At 39.7% G+C, this 23,190-nt stretch overlaps 2 protein-coding genes across 1 annotated transcript in view; both read left to right on the forward strand.

The window, feature by feature from the left end:
• Nucleotides 1–23,190, forward strand: part of Erich1 (glutamate-rich 1) — a gene marked incomplete at its 5' end in the record, with an annotated part of 52,793,804 nt that overhangs the window by 37,040,950 nt on the left and 15,729,664 nt on the right.
• Nrg1 (neuregulin 1) overlaps nucleotides 1–23,190 on the forward strand; it is a 1,057,931-nt gene that overhangs the window by 543,876 nt on the left and 490,865 nt on the right.

Consider the following 23,190-nt stretch of genomic DNA (forward strand, 5'->3'; position numbering starts at 1 on the left):
GAAAAACATAACCCCAATCATGATTGGACAGGTTGGTCTAATCCAAGAGATCAGGTAAACTTCCCATAGAATTGTATGAATTCTACTTATCTAATGCAGGAAAACTAACAGAGTGCCTATCATATATCATGTACTAGGTTATGGTGCTACTAATGCCTTGCTCTTTGTTCCCTGGGGCCTGTGTTTGCCTGTATTGTAAGCCTCATTTGGTTGGAAGCATGGAGCCCTGTATGAGTGTTTAATTTGCATTAGGTTAGCCCTATTTCTGTCAACCCCCAGAGCAGTATATGTTGGAAGGAATTTAGCTTTTTACTATGAAAGCCAAGGTCTCGTTTTTTTTTGAGATAAGATAAAGAAGGCAATTAGAGAACTCCATACCTTCTAAGTTAGAAATTTTAATAGTGCAATAAAGATAATACATTTTGACAGTCAAGAATTTAGATTTTTGAAAGCAAGTTGTTTTTTAACATAAAATCCATGGACCAGAAAATCTGCGATAAAGGACCATTTTATGGGAACAAGAAAGCTACTGACTTCTCTTTCAGTTTTACTACAAATTTCTGTTCAAAACTTACCCTGTCATGGCTACTCAGGTCATCTAGTTGCTCCATACCCCTTTATTTTCCCTCATTACCCATACCTCTATGGGACTCTACCATAATATATATGTACCATATATATGGTACATATATAAATATATAAATATATAAATATATATATATATTGGAAGTGCCTTCATTTGCTTGTCTGTTCTTTCATTCTGTAACAGAAGCTCCCTCAAGTAGGGAGTCCCTTAAGTTATCTCCTGGGTTAACCTGCCTTCTATTGCTATTATAAAATATCTGATGCCTGTTACTTTATTTTTTAAGCATTTACTTAGGTTATAGTTCTAGAGGCTCAAGGACATGGTACCAGTCTTGGCTTGCCTCTGGTGAGAACTCCATGGCAGATGGTATCATAGAGAGAGCACACACAACACAGAGGGATCAAAGAATATTCTTTAGAATGCAAGGAGGGACCAGTAAGCAGTAACATTCTCCTACAGACCCACCGCTTGAAGGTCCCAGTATCTGTTAACAATGCTTCATGAGGACCAAAATCAAAACACATGAATCCATGGATCCACTAAAACCCTAAATGTTGTGTGGAGCTTCCTATGTAAGACCATGAAGCATTTTCTTTACTGGGCCAATGATCCCTGGCACCTTGTTTCTGTGATTACACAGACTGCAGTTCTCTGTGACCAGTGCTGCTGTTACTGTCGCAAGTGACATTGGAGAAAGAAAATACTGCTTGGATGGATAAGTAGATGTTAGAGCTGATTACAGCTGTTAGGAAGCTGCCCAGATGGTTACAAAACTTGGTATGGTAGGCGCGCACACACACACACACACACACACACACACACACACACACACACACACACACCCCTTACAGCACCCTGGGCACACAGCCATACGAGGTCTAACTGTATAGAGACTTCTGCTTTCTCCCTCGGGGCTTCTGTTAGGGTGGTCTTCTCCAGACACCAAATCATGGTAAAATTTGTAGTTTACATAAGACCATTTCTCTAATTGGCTTCTCCCTAGAGCTACCCGTGAAAGGATGGTGAAACTCTGTAGTGATGAAAAGCACACATTGTGATTCGTAAAAATGAGGATATGATTTGAGAACAGAGTCAGTTAACCAAAAGAAAAATAAATCACCCTACTGCTAGCAATTAGGGTTCATTTGGCTTAGGAATTCTATGGTTGAACTTTTAGAAACTAATGATTTGATGATGAGTTGCCAGTAAGAAAGAAATGGAGGATAAGCAGATAGTTGGAAGGTCACTGAAATTAGAAGGTCAAGTGTGATTAGAAGATAATAGAAATTTGATACCAGATTACTGCCATATAATTCTAAACTAATAACAGGTTTTTTTAGTCCAATGATAAAATACATTCCTTTTTCTTGAAATGAGAGTAAACTAAGGAAAATGAAAAGCAAGCTGGAATGACATTTCTTACCTTTTATTGTATGTCGGATTGCATGCTTTCCCAAAGAAACCTTATTGTTTTAATCCAGAGTGTCACTGATTATAACTTCATCTAGAAATAAAGTCTTTGTGTGGAAACTAGTTGATGTGAGGTCATTTGGAAGTAAAGAATCATATCCAACATTCATGATATCTTTTTAAAAAAGAATGAGGACATGAGAAGGTAATAAGAATGGCATTTATAGTCAGTGGCTGCTACATGAATGATGTATCCAGAAGCCTAAAAGAGACAAGGTAGAAGGAAGATGACCCTACTAACACTTTTAATTCAGACTTCCATGCCCTAGGAACTATTAGACAATAACATTTGCTGCTTTAAGCTCAAAGTGTGTTATATCATGTTATACTCTTCCTGGATTAAGAGAAGGGAGAAGGCAGAGTTAAAAAGTAGAGTGAAATTGACCACTTCTCATTACTGGCCATGTCAGAGAACAGGGAAGGGTTGCTATTTTCTAGAAGCTTGTGGGTTCCTGTTTTCCTTTGTGGGGAAGAAGTGCACCAGTGCTGGCAGTGAACGAGCAGAGCTGGGACCAGGTGGTCTGTACTGTTGCCTCCTCTGCCCAGAGGAAGCATCATTCGGCTCACTTTACAAACCAAGAGGCCTACTAGAATTAGTCCTGGCTCTGGAGAAGCCAGACAGTCAAGCTATACTGATTTCAGGGTCATTTTCAAATGCATTACTTAAAACTATCATTCCTCCTTCTTTCAGACATGACATCAATGCTTAAAAATCAAATTATTGCATCCTCATGCTGCGGCATCAGCCAGCTTTGTATTTATGTCCTATGAGCTTCACCTAATTTGGGGGTAAAATGAGGACTAAAGAAAGAAGCTATCATGGCTGGACCTCATCCTGGCCAATCAGAAACGTGAAACAGAAAGATTAAAAATGTAAGGCCTCTGTGGGTAGCTTAACAAGATCCTGCCACAAAGTAAAAACTTATAGAAAGAGCCAAGGATGCAGTTCCAAAATAGTGTGTTTGTTTAGCACCCTATGGCCCTAGGTTCAGTCTCCAAAACCACGGAGGAGGGGTTTTCATCAAAGATAGAGATGATGATGGTATTTCCCTTGCTATAATAACTAAAAAGCCAGTGCCTTCTGACAAACGTTTATTCTCAACACACTATGGCTACTTCCCTATTTCCCTCTCAGTGAGAACCAGAGATCACTGAAAAATGTCTCTCTGGTGTGTTCTACATTTTTCACAGTGACCTCCACACAGTTCCGTCAATTGGCAAGTTATTTTGTCAATCAGTATTTTCTGAATTCCTGTGAGTAAATGTTGAGAGGATGGTTCCAGAAGGGGAAAATTGGTAGACTTTTCTTCATGTAAAGGCTACCCAATGTCTCTGTAATTTCTGGGGACAGGGCAGTATTTAGAGAGAACATAGATGATACAAAGAAATGTCTTGTAAATTTATATATTTCGAAAATTAAAATGTTTAGCAAATTCCTCTTCAATATTAGGTAGGGTATTTAAAGTTTTAAATTTATCAAAATTGATCATTTGGTGTTAAAAATGTCTGATGATTTTATGTAAGCTGGCTGATGCAGATGGCTTTGTAAGACACCTGACAGGTAGGGCCTTCCATGTTTTAATCCATTGGATGTCGTATCCTGGACAAGTATGGAAAGAGAAAAAAAGAAGTAATATGTGCAGCAGCTTTTATTGGGTTGGGCACTGTGGTAGGATGGTCTACCTGTGTTATTCAATAAATAGACATCAATTGATATTATTTGTTAGATAGAAAACCTGGTATATTTACTTTAACGTATTTAATGATATATATATAATATTATGTATATATGTACATATATTTAAACCTATTCATATATCCATTTAACAAACACATATTATATCTTCAGCAGACTGGAAATTCAACAGTAACAGACATGTACAGTCCTTGGTCCCATGGATCTTAGCTAGCAGAGACACAGACATGGAAGCATGTGGAACACCATAGGTCTCCTCAGATTGCTTCAAGCAGAGGATTCCCTGAAACTGAAATCTGTAGGTAAAGGAGGTGTGTCAAGCAAAGAGAACATGGAACAAAAGGAGACGGAGATCAAAGGACTAGAAACAAGACACAGAGAGGAATTCAAAGTGCTATCAACAGAGCAGGAAGACGGTAGCTGAGCCTGGGAAAGAAGGAGTGACGAGAAACAGAGCTAGAAAGAGATGTAGAGGTCAGGTTAACAACCTCGAATTCAGGTTAAGGATCTCCCACTTCACTTCATTTTGAAGGTCAGAGAGGACTTAGATTCAGGTCAGCAATTAATAATGATTATCTAGCATTTTGTGGAGAAAATATTTTGTTGAACAGGGCCAGAAGGACCATGAGAGATGGCTGTTGGACCTTAAATAAGACCTTGATTTGACTGAAGTTGTTAGCAAAAGTAAATTTAAGTATGGAGGAAGGATTGTTGGAGTCAGAGGAGTCAAGGAAACCATGAGAACAGGGCCCACAGAATAAACTAATCAGGGCTCATAGGAGCTCACAGAGACTGTAATGATAATAGCAGATCCTGTGTGGTCCTCTGCATATATGCTTGCTATAGTTGTATAGCTTGGTGTTCTTGTGGGTCTCCTGTCAGCAGGAGTGGGGTGCCTGTGACTCATTTGCCTACTCTTGGGGCCCTTTTCCTCCTATTGGATTGCCTTGTCCTCTGATGTGAGGGTATGTGTCTAGTCCTGTTCTTATTTGTTCCACTATGATTAGTTGATATACCTGGGAAGCCTGCTCTTTCTGAAGGGAATCAGAGGGAATCTGAGAAAGAGGGGAGGTTGGGGGTGCAGAATAGTAGGAGAGAGAGGAAACTATGGCCAAGATGTAATATTTGAGAGAAGAATAATTTTTTTTAAAATGTTCAAACTACATTGAAGAGACAGAGAAGACTTGAGAGATGAGTGCCCAGGCAATGGTGCTCATAACACAACCTAGTAGCCCACAGTTAACCCTGGAAACTGTGAAAAAGTGGAAAGACAAAAATTAGCTCCACAGAGCCATACTCTAACCACCATATGTGGACCATGGCCACAGAAACACATCACATGTGTACATGCATAAATGAAAAAGAAGTTAGGAGGTAAGATAGACAGGACTTGGTAGTTCTAACTGAGAGGCAAAGAAGAGGAAATAACAAAAGGCAAATATCCCCATGAAACGTGAAGCCCTGCTATTATAGAATATGCTAGATATTGGTGGACATTAAAAGACAGTCATTGGCTGGCCACTCCCACAGTCTCTGCTCTATCTTTGTCCCTGCACTTCTTGTAGCCAGGACAAATTAGGGGTTGAAGGTTTTGTGGATGGGTCAGTGTCCTTATCTCTCTACTGAGAGTCCTGCCTAGCTACAGGAGGTGGCCACTTCAGGCTCCACATCCCCTACTGCTAGGAGTTACAACCAATGAGTAGATGTAGCTCAGGAAGTCTTGTGGAAGACTTGAAAGAAGAATTGAGGGACCGGGAGAGGACAGGGACTCTACAAGAAGAACAACTAACCTGGATCCTTGAGGGCTCTCAGGGCCTAAACCATCAACCAAAAAGTATACATGGGCTGAACTTAGGTTCCCCGAATATATGTAACAGAGGCACAGCTTGATTTCATGTGGGTCCCCCAACATCTGAAGCAGGAGCTGTGCCTGACTCTGTTGCCTGCCTGTGGATCCTGTTCCCCTAACTGAGATGCCTTGTCTGGCTTTAGTGTAAGAGGACTAGTGCCTAGTTCTTCAGAGTAGGTTGGTACTGAGGGGGGGAACTCCCTATTCTCAAGGAGAAGGGAAGGGGGATGGATGGAATGGCTATATCAAGGGGTAGTAGAAGGAGAGAAGCTGAATATAAAGTGAGTAAATAAATATATGAATGAGTCGAGGTCTCAATGTTTAGTTTCTATAGCTATAATAATCACCATGACAAAAAAAAAAACTTGGAGAGAAACAGGCTTATTTGGCTTATGCATGTCCCAGGTCTCTCTTTCTTAAGAAATAAAATAATTAATTAAAATACAACTGTATAATTTTCCCTTCCTTTCTTTCTATTCTTTCTTTTTTCTATTCTTTTCCATGTTCCTGCCTGCCTCTCTACCACTCAAATAACTGGCCCCCTTTCCTTTGTTATTGTTCCATATATATCAATAAATACATAAATACAACCTGTTCAATCCTTTTGATGTTATGTGTATGTAACACTTCAAGTGTTAAGGGCGAAACACTTGTTATTGAATAACCAATTGGAGGCTCATCCATGGAGATAACGATTTCTCCCACTCTCAGTATTCCTTTAGTTTGTTTTGCTTTGGAGGTTTTGGGGTTTGGTTTTCTTTTTTTTCTTTTTTTGTTTATTTTTAAGGAGAGCCCATTGAAATTCCCTACTTCCCTTTTTGCATGTTGTATATTGATGTTTTCTTTGTTTGCTTCTTTCTGCTTTATTTTTAGCAATGTCCTTGAGCCTTGGTGAACTAATTGTGGTGTAGTTGTATCCACTGGAGTGGGCACTCTTCTATCAGCTGTTCTCTGCATTTTGAGCAAATGTGGTTTTCTATAATGGTCTTAGTTTGCTTTCTTATACAACCCAAGACCACCTTCTTAGGCGGGTCACTGCCCACAAAGGGCTGGACTCTTCCCTATCAATCATCTATCAAGAAAATATTCCTACAGATTTCTTACAGGACCCTCTGAGGGAGGTACTCTCTCAATTGCTATTCCTTCTTCCAAGATGTCCCTCCTATGTTCTATCAACTCCATAAACAATGACAAAACCTAGCAACCTATAATCAGCATAATGTTATTCAGCAGAATTGTAAACTCTTCTGATGTTTCAAATATAAGTCCACATTTGATTTATGAAGGGTCAATCTATAACCCACAATGGTTAGATCCATTCCTCACTAGAGAGGGTTTATGTGTTACAGAAAATGAACAGATCATGGATACAGGCATGAATACTCCCTAGTCTGGTGTCCCTCATGTCCCCCCATACAATGTTTCTAAGATTTTTATTGTCATCAAGAGGGTAATGCTCACACCCCTCTGTGCATGGAGAAAGAAGATGCTCTCTAACTGTCACAAAGCTTCGTCACTGAGGATATCACTGTTGCAGTGAAAGAACTCAGAGGGAAACAAATTTCCATTCCTTCCTACCATCAAAAGACGTGTGTGTGTGTGTGTGTGTGTGTGTGTGTGTGTGTGTGTGTGTGAATTTCTTTAATAAACACAATAATTTTTTATTGCTGGGAACATTTTTAAATGCTGGAAAATAATTAGATATTATAATTCTGTTAAATAGCCTGGTAAAATATCTTGCTTCTTTTGGCTCCTCATTTCTGGCCCCTGTACACTCTTTACCAAACTTTTGTAATGTCTAACTGCACTACATATAGTTTATCTGATACAAAAATCCCACTGTAGCAACCTTCCTTTTGTATTCAGAGAGTGATTGCAACCTGCTTGCTAACCCTCTGTATTCTAAACAATGATATCCTAGTGTCAATGAACCTTGATGTTTTTTTGTGTGTCTTGTCACAATGCCTATGTAATTCATAGTTTATAATTTTTAAGTTGACCCATAAACTATTGAAGACCAACATACGAATAAACATGAACAATTTTGATATAAATTAGACAATGCTAAGAAAGCCCATAGTCCCCTGCTCTGTCTCTTATATCCAAGCACAGTTCTCCTTGTACACTATTTACTCAATGTCTGTAAGTATTGTCAGTTATGCTTTAGCCAAAGGTATTTAGACTTGGCTTGCTAAAAATATTGTCCAGTTCATCAGAACTTGCTGGTACGTTGACCCAGCATCATATTGTTTATTTATCTCCTGGAATGGGGGACTTTGTAATTTCTCCTTACAAGAAATTTTGTTTCTCTTGTCCATTCTTCTCTGTTTTCTATAGCCTTTTTTTTTAAGATGGGTTCTGTGTTGTCACAAATTACCCTTTCTCTTTTCTCCAGCTGATAAACTATTTCATCCTGGGTTGTAAATGACTTGGGCTCATAAACTCTCTTGGCCATTCTGGTAATAGCCAGAACCATTTCTTAGGATAATATCATTAAAAATTCAAACACACACAGATAGAATAGAAAACTCAGTTAAGTGAAAAACATTTATTAAAATTATGATATGATAGTATGTAAACATCTTTATTGTTACATTTAATGAAAAGATATAGAGATACCAAGGCAGTTACATTGTTGAGAATTCATGGGTGTCCTTGTCATGTCATGGTACACTATCACCATGTATCCTAGACCTCTGGCTCTTACATTTTTTTTTTCTGTCACTTATTTCATGATTTTCTCTAGGCCTTAGGTATACGTGTTGTGTTGCAGATGTACCGATTTCGTTAGGCATCCCATAGTTAATTATTCCTGCATTTTGACCAGTTGTGGTTTCTTGTAGTCTCCATCTATGACAAAATGAAGTTTATTTTATGGAGAATAAGAGCTTCTGTGAGTAGAAGTATTTAAAATAGTTAGCAATTATAAGAGTTTAGAACGGTGTGGTAGTATTAGCTTCTCCTCTCAGGTCTATGACCTCTCCAGCCACAGGCGGTTGGCTGGGTTTATAATACCAGGCTTGAATTCCGTCCCACTGAGTGGCCTTTATGTCCAATTAGACAGCTGCTGACTAACCACAAAATATGAATGCCAACGCTTTACCATGGTAGGTTTCATGCAGACTTGTCATTATTGTGGTTCAGAGGTATTAAAGGGTCCCAGCATTAGAAAGATAGAGACCCACTGTCCTAGAGATAAGTTTCCATGTGGGTTGTTCAATCCCAAGTGGTCTGTCTTGGACACACATAAGTATGAGCAATGCTAAGTGGACACAATACATTGTAAGTACACGCACGTGCATAATTTTAATGGATAAATTATACATATTAATGCAGAATGATGTTTTGATATATGTGTATATATCACACTGTAGAATAGATAGATTAGGCTAACTGGTATCTGTATTATCTCACATACTTGCCTCCATTGCTTAAAAAAAAAACCTTAAGATCTACTCTCTTAAGCATTGCTAAGTATACAATACATTGTCATTTACCCAGAGAAACCTTTTGAATTATTATTTCCATCTAAGCTGAAACATTACATCCATTCTCCTGTATCTCTTCATTTCCAACATTCCCTACAGCTCTGATAGCCATTCTACTATTGCTTCTGTGAGCTTGCCGTTTAGGAACCTACTTGAAGAGAATATGGTGGTCTTGGATTTATCTGTGATTTATTTGTTAACTAAATGATGCTCTGACTGTTACTGTCACTGTTTTCCTGGGTACATTAAAAATCAAAGAAAATTCTAATTGTCAGTTTGAATTCAAGGAAGAGAAACAAGATAGATATTCTATTTTCATCTAAGTTAATAGATGTCATGCACTGCTACCATGAATATCTAAGAGTGCTCAGACCCCACTTAACGTTCTTTAGGCTCTGAGCACACATCAATACTCATTTGCCATGTTTAGTATTTTTTACATTCCCTATTCACTTATCTGCCATGTTGCTGTAGTATTTTTAGTGTAGAATATTATTGTCAATAGTTGTAGTACTTGAACCTTGGCTACCACGAATGTAGGCAAACACTTCGCACCCAAGCTGCTACAACCCTAGCCCATCTATTTGTATCTTCCTTCTCTGTGGAAACATCTTTGTGTTCTCTTTATCTTTATTTCCTTGGTACCCAGTACAGTGTCTCACATTGTGGACACTCAGTAAAGTTTGCTTTATAAGTGAATTAAAGCCTTAGGCAACTTCTGGTAAGCTTGCCAAGTTACCAGTAATTAAGAGACCTCAATGTAATTACTCACTTGGTCAAGGATCACAGGCTCGGGGCCCTGACCTTCAGTCAGAGTTCTTTGTCTAGCGGTGCTTCCTAACATGATGTGACCTTTCCATGTGCCTTGGACTACACTTCATCCCTTCTGAAGTTGCAGCTCCTGTTTTAAGCAGAGTTTCCAAGGTATTTTACTATCTCAAAAACAAACAAACGGAAAAAATTAGTTGCACTGCTAGATTAAAAAATATATTTTAATGAATACTAGCATGCAAATAAATACTTCTATTTATAACTGAAAAACACTAATAATGGAACATAATTTGTTTACAGCAATTTTTCTGAAAAATGTGTCGGTAGATTATAAATAACCTTAGCCATGTGCTTACTGGAAAATCACTTACATGAGTTTAAATGCATTTGTGTAGTTGTTACTTAAGTATAGACTTTTGCTTCCACACTGCCCAGGGCAGCTCTGCATAAACTAAAACACTCAAGATCAGCTGAGGGTGGCTATTGAGATGCTTCAGCCATTTTTATGAAGAGTTGGTGGGTACAGTCCTTGAAGAATTATTAGTGGTATGGATTCTGAAGGTGAGCAGAGAGGGTCAGAATAGGAAAGGAGGAAGAATGACCTGAGGAGTAGGCATGTGCCCAGACTCCTCCTTAGCTGTCCTCAGCATCTGTACAGCTATCTACAGGACACTGTACTCCTGCTTTCAATTCCATCCCGGAACTCATTATCTCCCTCTTTTTCTAAAAGGCCACAAACATCTTACAACTGCATTGCAGTTACCGTAATTTTCTTCCAAACAGTGTTAACATCAGCCCACAGTGGCTTTTTGTTTTGTGAAAAAATTAATGTTTCTATCCCTTAAAAATACCTGTTGTGTAGACAAAGGTAAAGATAAAGTCAATTTCAAGTTGCAAAGCTTTTTTGCTTTCCTTTAAAAAAAAAACTTACACCGCGTTTACAGGAAGAGAAACATAAAAAAAAAGTGTAAGGATAATCAAACATGTATAATACGTTTGAAAAACAATTGTCATGATTAATATTTTCTTCTTCTAGATAGTTTAGTTAGATTTCTTCCTCTGAAAAGGAAAAGAATCCCTTTAAATTCTAAGCAGACCACGGAAGACACCAGCATTCTGTACACTCCATGATCCGTGGAGCTGAGAGCGTGGGAAGACTCCTGCCCAGTGGGAGGGGCCTTCATTACAGGTGCATACTGAGAGGAGAGGGCACTGGGTGTCACAAAAGCTGGTGTTCCCAGAGTCTCCTCCTGCCTAGAAGGCGCCTATGCCACCAAGTACTAGGGTCAGGCCACATCCTCCCTCTTTCCGTTTCCTTTCTTTCTTCGTTTTATTATTTTTTTTTAAATCCGACAATCTATTCCAATTTTTTTTCTTTATGTCTGTCTTTTTTTTTTATTTCCCTCTCTGCTCAAGCCCTCCAGCTCTGCCCAAGGCAAAATGCTGCAGGGATTAGAAAATGAAGCAGCAAAGTCAAATCGATCGTGACAGCCAATGAATGCACACACACATCTCAACGAGCAAGCGTTCAACATTGTCTCTCAGGCCTCCCACCTCCATTCACCTCAAAGCCGCTTCTTGATTTAAGGCCTCAGCAAAGCAAAAAACAATCAAAGAACTTAACTAAGTGGCAGCAATTCATAGCCTTCGAGTTAAGAAATTAATTCTTCATTAATCTCAATTGAGAGCGCTTGCATTGACTCCCATTTAGGGTAGGAAAAGTGTATAGAAGCTTATCATGTATAAATCAGAGAGAGGCTGAGGGAATGCTTCAGTTGGCCTTAGCTGCTGCTGCCTGGCTACGGAGCTCTTAAGAAAGTGGGTAAGGTGTCTCATTCATCTCTATTGCTGTGAACAAACGTCATGACCATGGTAACTGTTATTAAAAAGAAACATTTAATTGGGGCTGGCTTACAGTTTCAGAGGTTTAATCCATTGGCATGGCGATGGGAAGCATGTCAGTGTACAGGCAGACATGGAGCCGAACAGTAGCTGAGAGTTCTACATCCAGACTGGCAGACAGCAGGAAGGAAGACTGAGACCTGGTGACTAGACTTGAGTTCCTGAGACCTCGAAGCCAGCCCACAGTGACCCACTTCCTCCAATCGGGCCACACCTACTCTAATAAGGTCACACCCTCTCCAATAAGACCATACCTCCAAGTGCCACTCCCTATGGCCAAGCAGGCAAACAGAAGAGTCTGTAAGGACCATTCCTATTCAAACCACCACAGGAGGGATTGCTCCCCATGCTGGAAGCGGCCTTCCTCAGCTTATCTCAACAATGTTACCTGCTGCTGTAACAGTTATGTTGATCTAAGAGGTGGTTCTTAGAACCCGTGGGAATTTGTCATTTAAAAAAACTAACAACTTCCTAACTTTTAATACGATGCCACTTATATATTGAATGTGTATACATAGGGACACATTGTATATTTCATTTTTACTTTACCTATCTAAATCCTTTTTTAAGCAGTGATACAGAAGTAATGTATTAGAAGTATAATACGATATTGGCTATAAAAGTTTATTTGACACTTACAATTCATTGAAAGTAATTTTTTGTATATGTATGGGGGTCTGTGCATGTGTGTGTGAAAATGGACCTGCTGGGGACAGAGATTGGTGGTAGATTTTTTCCCCCTCTATTACTGTTCAATTTATATTTTGAGACAGGGTCTCTTGCTGAACCTGAAGTTGGCTGTTTTGGCTTGGTTGACTGGTAACCAAGGCCCTGGCATTCTTCCATTTCCATTCCCCCAGTGTTCGGATGACAGATACCTGCTGCCATGTTTGACATTTTATATCAGCGCTGGAGGCCTGGACTCAGGTCATCTTGCTTCTGCAGCAGACCCTTTACCCACTGAGCCACCTCCCCGGTTCTGAGTTTTCTCATTTTCTCGAAGACACATTTAGATGTAATCACATTGCCTAATATGTCGATGTTTTCTTTTGTCTGAGGACAAATACCTCAAATGTCATGAATATTTATGTGCCAGCACCACATTGATAAGAGTGTTACTTAATGTCTAACATTTGGGGTATTATGATAAACATAAGTTCCAGTCTGATAACATTTAAACTCTAATAGGATCTGTGTTTTCAATATAGGTGAAGTTGGTAGAGAAAATAAGCAAACTACTCGGTGATGGACGAACACTGATAAGACATCGTGTTAGGAAGCAATGTGCTTCTTCTGATCTTTACTGATTGGGGCTGTTTGTTTATATTGTTAACTCACTCTTAAATTATAAGTAGAAATAAAATGAACAGATCCAAAATCCTTCCTAAAATCTATACATGTTTTCAAAACAATATTGTGACTACGAAGGCTGTAGGCTTCCAAGAACACTTGTGTGAGCGCCTGTTAGAAGTTGATTTTCAGTAAGGACTTGGTAGCATCAGAAGAGCAGTGGGGAGTAGATTTGGAGAGACGCTTCTATCCCCAGCTGCCTACTCTTACTTTGAACAAGACAGTCTGTGGACAATGGTGTAGAAATCAGTAATTAAAATCCCATAGCAGTTTTGTTATTTCTGTAAGCCAATTTTCTGACTGGAAAACCTTTTATCCATACAGAGTTTTAGTCTACTTCCTATAAACACACACACACACACACACACACACACACACACACACACACACACACACACACACACACACTTAGCCCCAAGACAATAAGCAGTAGAATTATAACCCAATAAAGGCAGCAGTTAAGGCGCCTGCTTCAGTAAATGGGTAATAGAGTGGACTGGGCTATTGTACTACCTCTGGACTGCTTTTCCTCTTTGAGAAAGATTGGTATACTCAGTCATGCCAGAATGTTCTCTGGGTTTAATATGAAACACTGACCATGTTGGACTTTTTTTATGCCTCCGTCCCAACATAGTTTCCAGTGACTGTGATGGGTCAATCGGAAGGTAGACTGGGAGTCAGGTGGATGTTGCCCAAGTGCACATAGGTGGTACCTCAAGGCTTCGGTAGAGTGAAGGAGAAGTAGCTATTACTATCCTTGCTTTACATAACTGGAAGGTTAAAGTCCACGTGCGCCAAAGGCTCTATTCACCAACAGGAGATGGGGGCTGTGAGTGTAATTCAAGTTGCATCAGGTCCGGTAGGTGTGGCTTTCCCCATCCTTTTGCTGGAGTTAATCTTTTCACAAACTGACTTTGTGATCAGACTTCCACGGAGAGCCCACGAGACCTGTTAAAGCTGGAGTGACAGCAATGTTTTCAATCTATAATCACAAGTTCTGCAGTCAGGGGGAAAGTCCTCTCAGAGTTATTTTACAGACAATTGTAAACTTCCTTGTAAGTTTACAGGTAATGCTTTATAACCATGGGCAAATCCTTCATTTGGTTTCTCAAAGGTTTCTTTTTTATTAGATAGTTTATTTATTTACATTTCAAATGTTATCCCCTTTCCTGATTTCCCCTCCTGAAAACTCCTATCCCATCCCCATTCCTCCTGCTTCTATGAGGATGCTCCCTCACCCATCCACCCATTCCCTCCAATCTCCCCGCCCTGGCATTCTCCTACACTTGGGCATCGAGCCTTCACAGGACTAAGAGCCTCTCCTCCCACTGATGACCTACAAGGCCGTCCTCTGCTACATATGTGGCTGGATTCATGGATCCCTCCCTGTGTACTCTTTGGTTGGTAGTTTAGTCCTTGGGAGCTCTGATGGGTCTGGTTGGTTGATATTGTTGTTTTGCCTACAGGTTGCAAACACTGTGGGCTCCTTCAATCCTTTCTCTAATTCCTCCATTTTGAACCCCATGCTCAGTCAAATGGTTGGCTGTGAGCATCTGCCTTTTTATTTGTCAGGCTCTGGCAGAGCCTCTCAGGTTACAGCAATACCAGACTCCTGTCAGCATGCGCTTCTTGGCATCCATAATAGTATCTGGGTTTGCTGTCTGTATATGGGTGGATCCACAGGTGGGGCAATGTCTGAATGGCCTTTCCTTCAGTCTTTGCTCCACACTTTGTTTCCATATTTCCTCCCATATTTTGTTCCCCCTTCTAAGAAGAACTGAAGCATTCACAATTTAGTCTTTCTTCTTGAGCTTCATGCAGTCTGTGGATTGTATCTTGGGTATTCCAAGCTTTTGGGCTAATAGCCACTTATCAGTGAGTGAATACCATGTGTATTTTTTTGTAATTGGGTTACCTTACTCAGGATGATATCTTCTAGTTCCATCCATTTGCCTAAGAATTTAATGAAGTCATTATTTTTGATAGCTGAGTAGTACTCCATTGTGTAAATGTACCACATTTTGTGTATCCATTCTTTTGTTGAAGGACATCTGGGTTCTTTTTAGCTTCTAGCTACTATAAATAAGGCTGCTATAAACATACTGGAGCACGTGTCCTTGTAATATGTTGGAGCATCTTTTACGTATATGCCCAGAAGTGTTATAGCTGGGTCTTCAGGTAGTACTATGTCCAATTTTCTGAGGAAATGTCAGACCAATTTCCAACATGGTTGTACCAGCTTGAAATCTCATCAACAGTGGAGGAGTGTTTCTCTTTCTCCACATTATAGCCAACATTTGCTGTCATGTGAGTTTTTTATCTTAGTTCTTCTGACTTGTGTGAGGTGGAATCTCAGGGTTGTTTTGATTTGCATTCCCCGATGACTAAGGATGTTGATCATTTCTTTAGGTGCTTCAACCATTCCAAATTCTTTAGCTGAGAATTATTTGTTTAGCTCTGTACCCTATTTTTAATAGGGTTATTTGACTCTCTGGAGTCTAACTTATTTAGCTCTTTATACATATTGGATAGTAGTCCTCTGTCGGATATAGGATTGGTAAAGATCTTTCCCCAAACTGTTGGTTGCCATTTTGTCCTATTGACAGTGTCCTTTGCCTTATAGAAGCTTTGCAATTTTATGAGGTCCCATTTGTCAATTCTTGATCTTAAAGCATAAGCCATTTGTGTTTTGTTCAGGAAAATTTTCCCAGTGCCCATGTGTTCGAGGCTCTTCCCCACTTTTTCTTCTATTAGATTCAGTGTATCTGGTTTTAGGTGGAGATCCTTGATCCACTTGGATTTGAGCATTGCACAAGGCATTAAGAATGGATCGATTTGCATTCTTCTACCTTCTGACCACCAGCACCATTTGTTGAAAATGTTCTCTTTTTTCCACTGGTTGGTTTTAGCTCCCTTGTCAAAGATCAAGTGACCACAGGTGAGGGGGTTCATTTCTGGGTCTTCAGTTCTATTCCATTGATCTACCTGTCTGTCTCCATACCTGATGTTGTAAAATATAATAAATAAAAAAAGTATAGGTTGTCTTTTATCCCGCTAGGTCCAGCACTGCGGTACCCTGAGGTATCTGCTAGATATCTTGGTGGAAACACATCCCAACTCTGCGGCGGCCCAGTGTCCCTTGCCACCACACACTTACCTACACTCATAAAAGAACATAAAAGAACACACAACACAATAATCTTAGATCCAATTGATAAGATATAATTGCCCACTTACACATACAAAGCCCGGTACCATCCATCCCTTAAGAACATTTGTAACAACCTGTAAAGGTACAGCGTAGAATCTTAACGTCACCTGTCATATTGTCCTGCCACGGGTTCTCTGCCTCCTCTCTCCCTCCTGTCTCTTCCTTTCTGTTCTTGTCTCCTCTTCCTTCAAACTTCTCTCCCACCCATCCTTCCTTCTCCTCCAATGACAGGCCTCCTTCTATCCTTTACCTGCCCCTCACCTGTACTTTACAAATTCAATGGGGAGAAGGCTCTGGTGAAGTCACCTGATTCCTGAGTACTTACTAGGCAGCTGTCCTTGGGGCAGTGGAATTAGCATCAAAATACAGAAATTGTGTTCCATAAGTTTGGGTATGTTGTACCTTCATTTTCATTAAATTCTAAAAAGTCTTTCTTTTTTTATTTCTTCCTTGACCATGTTGTCATTGAGTAGAGCATTGTTCAGTTTCCATGTATATTTGGACTTTCTGTTGTTTTGGTTGTTTTGAAGACCAGCCTTAGTCCATGGTGATCTGATAGGATACATGGGAATATTTCAATCTTTTTGTATCTTCTCAGGTTTGTTTTGTGACTGATTGTATGGTCAATTTTGGAGAAGGTACCATGAGGTGCCGAGAAGAAGGTATATTCTTTTGTTTTAGGATGAAATGTTCTATAGATATCTGTTAAATCCATTAGGTTCCTAACTTCTGTTAGTTTCACTGTGTCTCTGTCTAGTTTCTGTTGGGGCTTGCTCTAAAGTCATTTCCTACAGAGACTGCTTGATAATGACCCAAAGGATGTTCCTCACAATTGTGAGGATGTACCCTCACAATTCGGGTAAATTCACCCGAAGTCTACTTCCTAAGTTTCAGGAACTTATCATCCTGTCAGAATTTGAGCAGCTTTGGTACCTGGTCTCAACTACACTGGCCCAAGGATTCTCCTTTGAGAATCCTTAGCTCTCTTCCTCGTAGTCCAATTCTTTTTTCCACCATGGCATCCTATCTTGGCATATTCAAATTGTCCTATGTTTGTTTTGCTTACTAAGATGTTTATGACCATGATAGTCAGTAACACCTAGGAACCATACATGGAAATAAAGCATGCAGAGCAAGTGTGCCAGTATGGGGCAGGGGAAGCATCATGCATATGTGCATGTGTGTATGGATCAAGCACTTCTGTTATGAAACTGCTGTGCTTGTGACATTTCCTTTCATAAACACTTACTGGGTTTTAATTGCAGGATGTAGTAATAGATGGTATTAGCCTGACTGTCAGTGCTATTTGTGGTTTCCATAACACAGATTTTGTAGTCAGAATAAGTTGTGTTAAATATTGACAGGGGTCCCTAGAATGGGATAAGGCCTTTTAATGATATCTTATCCATAATTATTTATCTAAACACTAAAAGTAGGATCTATAGCTTTCTTAACCTACATTTTTCTAGTCAGAAAGTAATTGAAATCTCACAAGAAAAATGAGAATCTGTGAAAATGGGTTAGAACTCACCCTAGGCTGCTCATCTATAATGTATCTGATCTGGATCTTCTGCACAGTGAGATGTGATTTGGAAACACCTATCTAGTTTCGACCAGGAATACTGATGGAGGCAGAATCTTATATTTACTTATCTCATTCTATTCCTCTGAGAGCCTCAATTGGCCATAGAGTCATTTGCTAATCGACAGATTGTCCTTAGTGATGTGCAGTCTTCAGAGTCCTCATGATTATTGAAGGGTATAGTGAGCCCCTGTGTGTAGAGAGCATTGTCAATGCTCGTGTTAATTGAGTGATGTATTTTAATGAGTTGTAAACCGCTTCTCCTGTGTAATTTCCCTGGTGTATTTTATTCTTCTCCATTCAAAAATCGCTAAGTAAACCATCTGAGAAGGATGCATTAATTTATTTAGATAGACATTAGCCAACGGAAGAAACAAGGTGCCAACTGACTATATTTTATTAATGCATTTTTTCATTAAGAAACAATGGAAATATATTTGATTTGATCAAAATTTAATGTAATAAGGAATTTTTTTTCCATTTTCAACTTTTGGAAAACATACTACTCTCTACACATATTTCTCCTGGGATATTTTAGAATGAAGGACAAAATACTTCAAACTGTCCAGTAGTATCCTGGATGATCTTGAGTGTCAACTCACCATATTAATTTTATCTTAATGACCCTCTTAAGTCAGTCACCTTGTTCTATAGTGAAAGTCAAACTTTGGACTTTTGCAGAAGCAAATGATGGGCACCCCTGTGAGACCCCCCTTTTTTTCAGTTTTACCTTTCCAACAACTGGCATAAGTTGAGAATAGTTAATATTTATATAACTCCTCTCACCAGTATTCACAAAGTTCCTTGAAAGTCTGGGCTTCTACACTTGGAATTTCCTGACGAAAAACATTTACAGGGACAGTGTTTTTGTTCAAATGTTACAGAGATGCCAACATTTATTAGTTCAGGGTTCCTAAGAATCTTTTTGGGGGAGGGTTATAGTAATTGTGTGGGTTTGGGGGGTTTTTTTGTTTTTGTTTTTGTTTTTTTCTCCTCTCAGTCTAACAAGTTAATGTACCACATAAGTTTTAGATGGAAACACAGATTCTTTCTGGCAGAGGTGAAGAGTAGTTTGTTGTTAAAGTAATAACATCAGGACACTATCAGCTTCTCAGGATACTCACTATGTCCAATTGGAAAAAGGAACAGGAGTTAGGTGACAGCTCCAAACACAAGAGGAGGAGAACTGTTCTGAGGAAGCCCTCTAGCTTGTGAAATAAGCCACAATTCTGTGGCTAATTCTTTGGTTGTCTGTTTTACAGAAAGCAGTAAACAGTGTCCTTTTGCTCCAGATGGAGCTTGTATCTCTGGCTTTCAATGGTTGTTTTCTATACAGATAGTGCTGAAACAATATTCAGAACAAAATTATGACGTCTTCACTTCTCAAAATACGCGTAGAATTGAGAGCTCACAGAGAAGAACCTCCCTGCCATAGATTTATTTCATAGCGTTCTTCCCTGAGTTAATAGTGAGGAATAGTGCAGTATGAAGCCTAGTTGGAAGTTACATGTAAGCTTTTCCCCTTACAGCTTCTCTAGTGAAATATGGCTGTCACTCGCACTATCAACCCCTTTGGATCAACTGGGATAAGAAAACAAATCAATTACTTTTTTCCAAACACTGCAGTCGGGTAGGTGGTGCTGAATGCAGAGGGGAGATTATACAGCTTCATGACAAAGCACCAGTGTTACTTCTGAGCTTTGTTGCCCATTTGATTGTTGTTGGTCTTCAGCCAGGAATAACAGCCCACAGAAGGTGGGGAGAACTTCAGAACTGGAGGCAAGAGACCATCAGGGAAGCTCCCACAGGCTCAAGTTGTCAAGCTTAATTAGACCTGACCATGCAGCACAGCACAATCAGGGTTTTTTGGATACTAGAGTCTTTGGTGGTTGCCCCAGCCTAACAGCTTTTTCTAGAACATTGGGGGTGGGGGGGGAGTTCTCACCTTAGACTCTTGATGCTGGCTTTTATCTCTCATCTACACATTTCCCATTCCCAGATAACCTACTGCTCATCCTTGCATTGCTGCAAATGTCATCTTGTCAGTGTCTTACTTCAACATGTAGTCATCAACCTACAGACATCCACAAATGATAGAAATCATCAATAGGACACTTAATCCATATTCCCCGGCTCTGTTCAGCCCTCCTCTAAATGAACTGTTATCATTCATCCATAAAAAGTAAGCTCATCACCCAGTGGGCAGGAATTTCTTCTCTTTCTTTTCCAATTCTCTGACACTGCCTTGGAATCTAGCTCAGTGCCTAGTACAGAAATTCATTTTAAAACGAAGTCTTCTGGAAAGGGGATAACATTTGAAATGTAAGTAAAGAAATATATCTAATAAGGAATTAAAAACAATAAAGTCTTGGTGAAAAATGAATGAATACTGAAATTTAATTTTTTATGTTATTTGCATTATTCTTTGGATGGCAGGCCTACTCATTTATAAGGTAAAAATCTCACAAGAGTAACGTAGGGTTGGATCTTTCCTTGCTGAGTATTGAGTAATAATGATGAAAGAAGCCTGGTAGCAGTGACCCTGCTGATGACGATAATGAATTGCGTGGATTCGGTGATTTTTGTTCTTCCACCTTTTCCCTGTGTATGTGGAATTCCCCTCAGTGTCAGAGTGATGGATTATCCCCATTCCTCCAGGGAAAAAGTTACTCCATCTTAATGAATGCTTTTAGGAATGAAAAATAATACACACTACAGTCAACTTTTAATTATCGACACTAATGGAGTACTGATACTGAAGAAATAATCCCCAGACAATGTACGTTTCCCTTTAGCATGCAAGCATGATCTTGTGTTTAGAGATACATATTAAAATATTAGACATAGCATATGAGACTAAAATCACCTTGAGCGTGCGGATGTAAAATGGGGCTGGGTAGTGACTCAGTGTTATAGGCTAAACTGTGACACCTTCCTTACCCTCCATAAGAACATTCTGTCATCATAAGTCTGATTAACTCGGGATATTACCTTTCAGGGGGATTTTAAGATGGAGTCCTGATAAAACAAAATCAGGTTTGGAGAGGCTCGGGAGATGGTACCGCCAATACAGTACTTGCCTTGCAAGCTTAAGACGTAAGGCAGGTCTCCACACCTTACATACCACATTAAGATTATCGGACACTAGGGGCAGGACTGGAACATATTCTGATCAGGGACTTCAGGAACCTGGTGTTCCCTCTTTAATCTTAGATTTCTGGACTCTGGGACAAGATGGTGTATCAGATTGTTGTGGCAGTTCGAGGGACCTACTCTAGTTGATCCAATTGTCAACTCAGTTCCTTCCATGTCTACTGAGTCTGCAAGTTCTTTGTCTCCAAGCCTTCTCTTTATCTCTAAACTGGAAGCCAAAGTCAAGTATTATGTCAGGTAGACATAGGCCTTGGTGGAAAGCCTCTACTTACGAGCTCTGAGTTGACTGAGTTTTAGTTGCTCACAGACTTTTGATGTCTCCCCTTTTTTTGCCAAGACAATTTTAATAATCAAAAAATTAACCTCTCTGTGTCTCAGGTGTTAGTGGCAGTGCTAGTGGTGGTGATAAAGATAAAGTGTCTTTTCCTTGAAGGCTGCTACATAATGTATATGTAGATGACCTTTATAGTAACTTGCATTGAGCTATCCTTACTGATAACTGACTTTATCAGAACACTTGGAAACGCCTTATGTAAAAACATATGCTACTTGTGCAATTATGTAGCCTTCATACTGTACAGTAAAATCTTCCAACTTCAGGTCCCCCTGTCCAGGTTTTGCAGTACCCACTCCATACCATGGTCTCTTTTAAATGGGAAAAATGATCTTAAAAGAAATAAGCATAATCGCCAGAGCAGATAGAAGGCATGAAGAACTGACTCCATTAAAAATGAGAGAGTACAGCATACACTATTATAATAGCCAACCTCCTGTCTCTCCTTCCCCATGACAAATCTGTTTGTGTTCCACCCAATGCCACACTTGTCATATAATCTCAGGGGAATAAACGAAAGTAAATCCAGCCCAGAAACAGTGTCTTAGTTTGAATTTTACTGCTGTGAACAGATACTATGACCAATGCAAGTCTTACAAAGGACAATATTTAATTGGGGCTGGTTTATGGGTTCAGAGATTCAGTCCATTGTCATCAAGGCAGGAGTATGGCAGCATCCAGGCAGGTATTGTGCAGCAGGAGCTGAGAGTTCTATATCCTTATCCAAAGTCAAACAGGAAAAGACTAGCTTCCAGGCAGCTAGGAAGAGTCTTAAAGCCCACACCCACATCGACACACCCACTCTAAGACTTTACCTGCAAATAGTGCTACTCCCTCAGCCAAACATATTCAAATGACTACACACAGTGAGGGTGAACACATGACTTCTGTTCCCCTTGTATCACTGCATTCAAACCCTCACTCGAGCTTAATGTCCCACATCACTTTGTTTAATATTTGGAGAAAATGTAGGTGATTGGCATGCTCTGTTCAAAAACATGAAATGTGCAGCCAGAAGAAAACATCATCCAACAGAATGAAGCACTTTTAAAAGAGCCAACCTTCCTCGGAAGTGGCTCTCAAATACACTTCTCTGAACAAAGAGAAAGTATTAAACAGTTGGCTATTGCAAGTATCCAAGTTATTCTTCAGAAGAAAATTTCACCTATAGCTTAGTTGCTTAAAAACCTATGACCGGGCTGGAGAGATGGCTCAGCGGTTAAGAGCACTGACTGCTCTTCTAGCGGTCCTGAGTTCAAATCCTAGTAACCACATGGTGGTTCACAACCATCTGTAATGGGATCTGATGCCCTCTTCTGCTGTGTCTGAAGACAGCTACAGTGTGCTTCCATACATGAAATAAATAAATAAACCTTTAAAAAAAAAAAGGAAACCTATGAACAATGTCTCAGTGTTCTGATGAAATCTCTTGTCAGGAAGAGTATACAGTTCATGCTTAAGAAGGGACTAGAGGACACAATACTGGTTAAGAGAACGCACTGTGCTGTCAACAGTACTATGATAAGCAGCATTCCGAATTATACATCAGATGCAGAGTTTACTTCTCTGGCTGTTAGGATTATCACACACACACACACACACACACAAGGGATAGGCATCAAAAGCTATAGTGCCATTAAAAATAGGTCAACAGTGAAGCTCAGAAGTACTGACTCCCTGCCAAGGCCTCTGCCTACCTTATGTAATTCTAATATATCGACTTGTTTGGCTTACCAATTCACATTCGAAGACAGCAGTGAAAGACCCCCGAAGGGAGCCCCCCCACTCAAGTCTCGGG

This window comes from Rattus norvegicus, chromosome 16 (assembly GCF_021556685.1).
Source record: "Rattus norvegicus strain SHRSP/BbbUtx chromosome 16, alternate assembly SHRSP_T2T, whole genome shotgun sequence".
In the NCBI taxonomy this organism is placed as follows: Eukaryota; Metazoa; Chordata; class Mammalia; order Rodentia; family Muridae; genus Rattus; species Rattus norvegicus.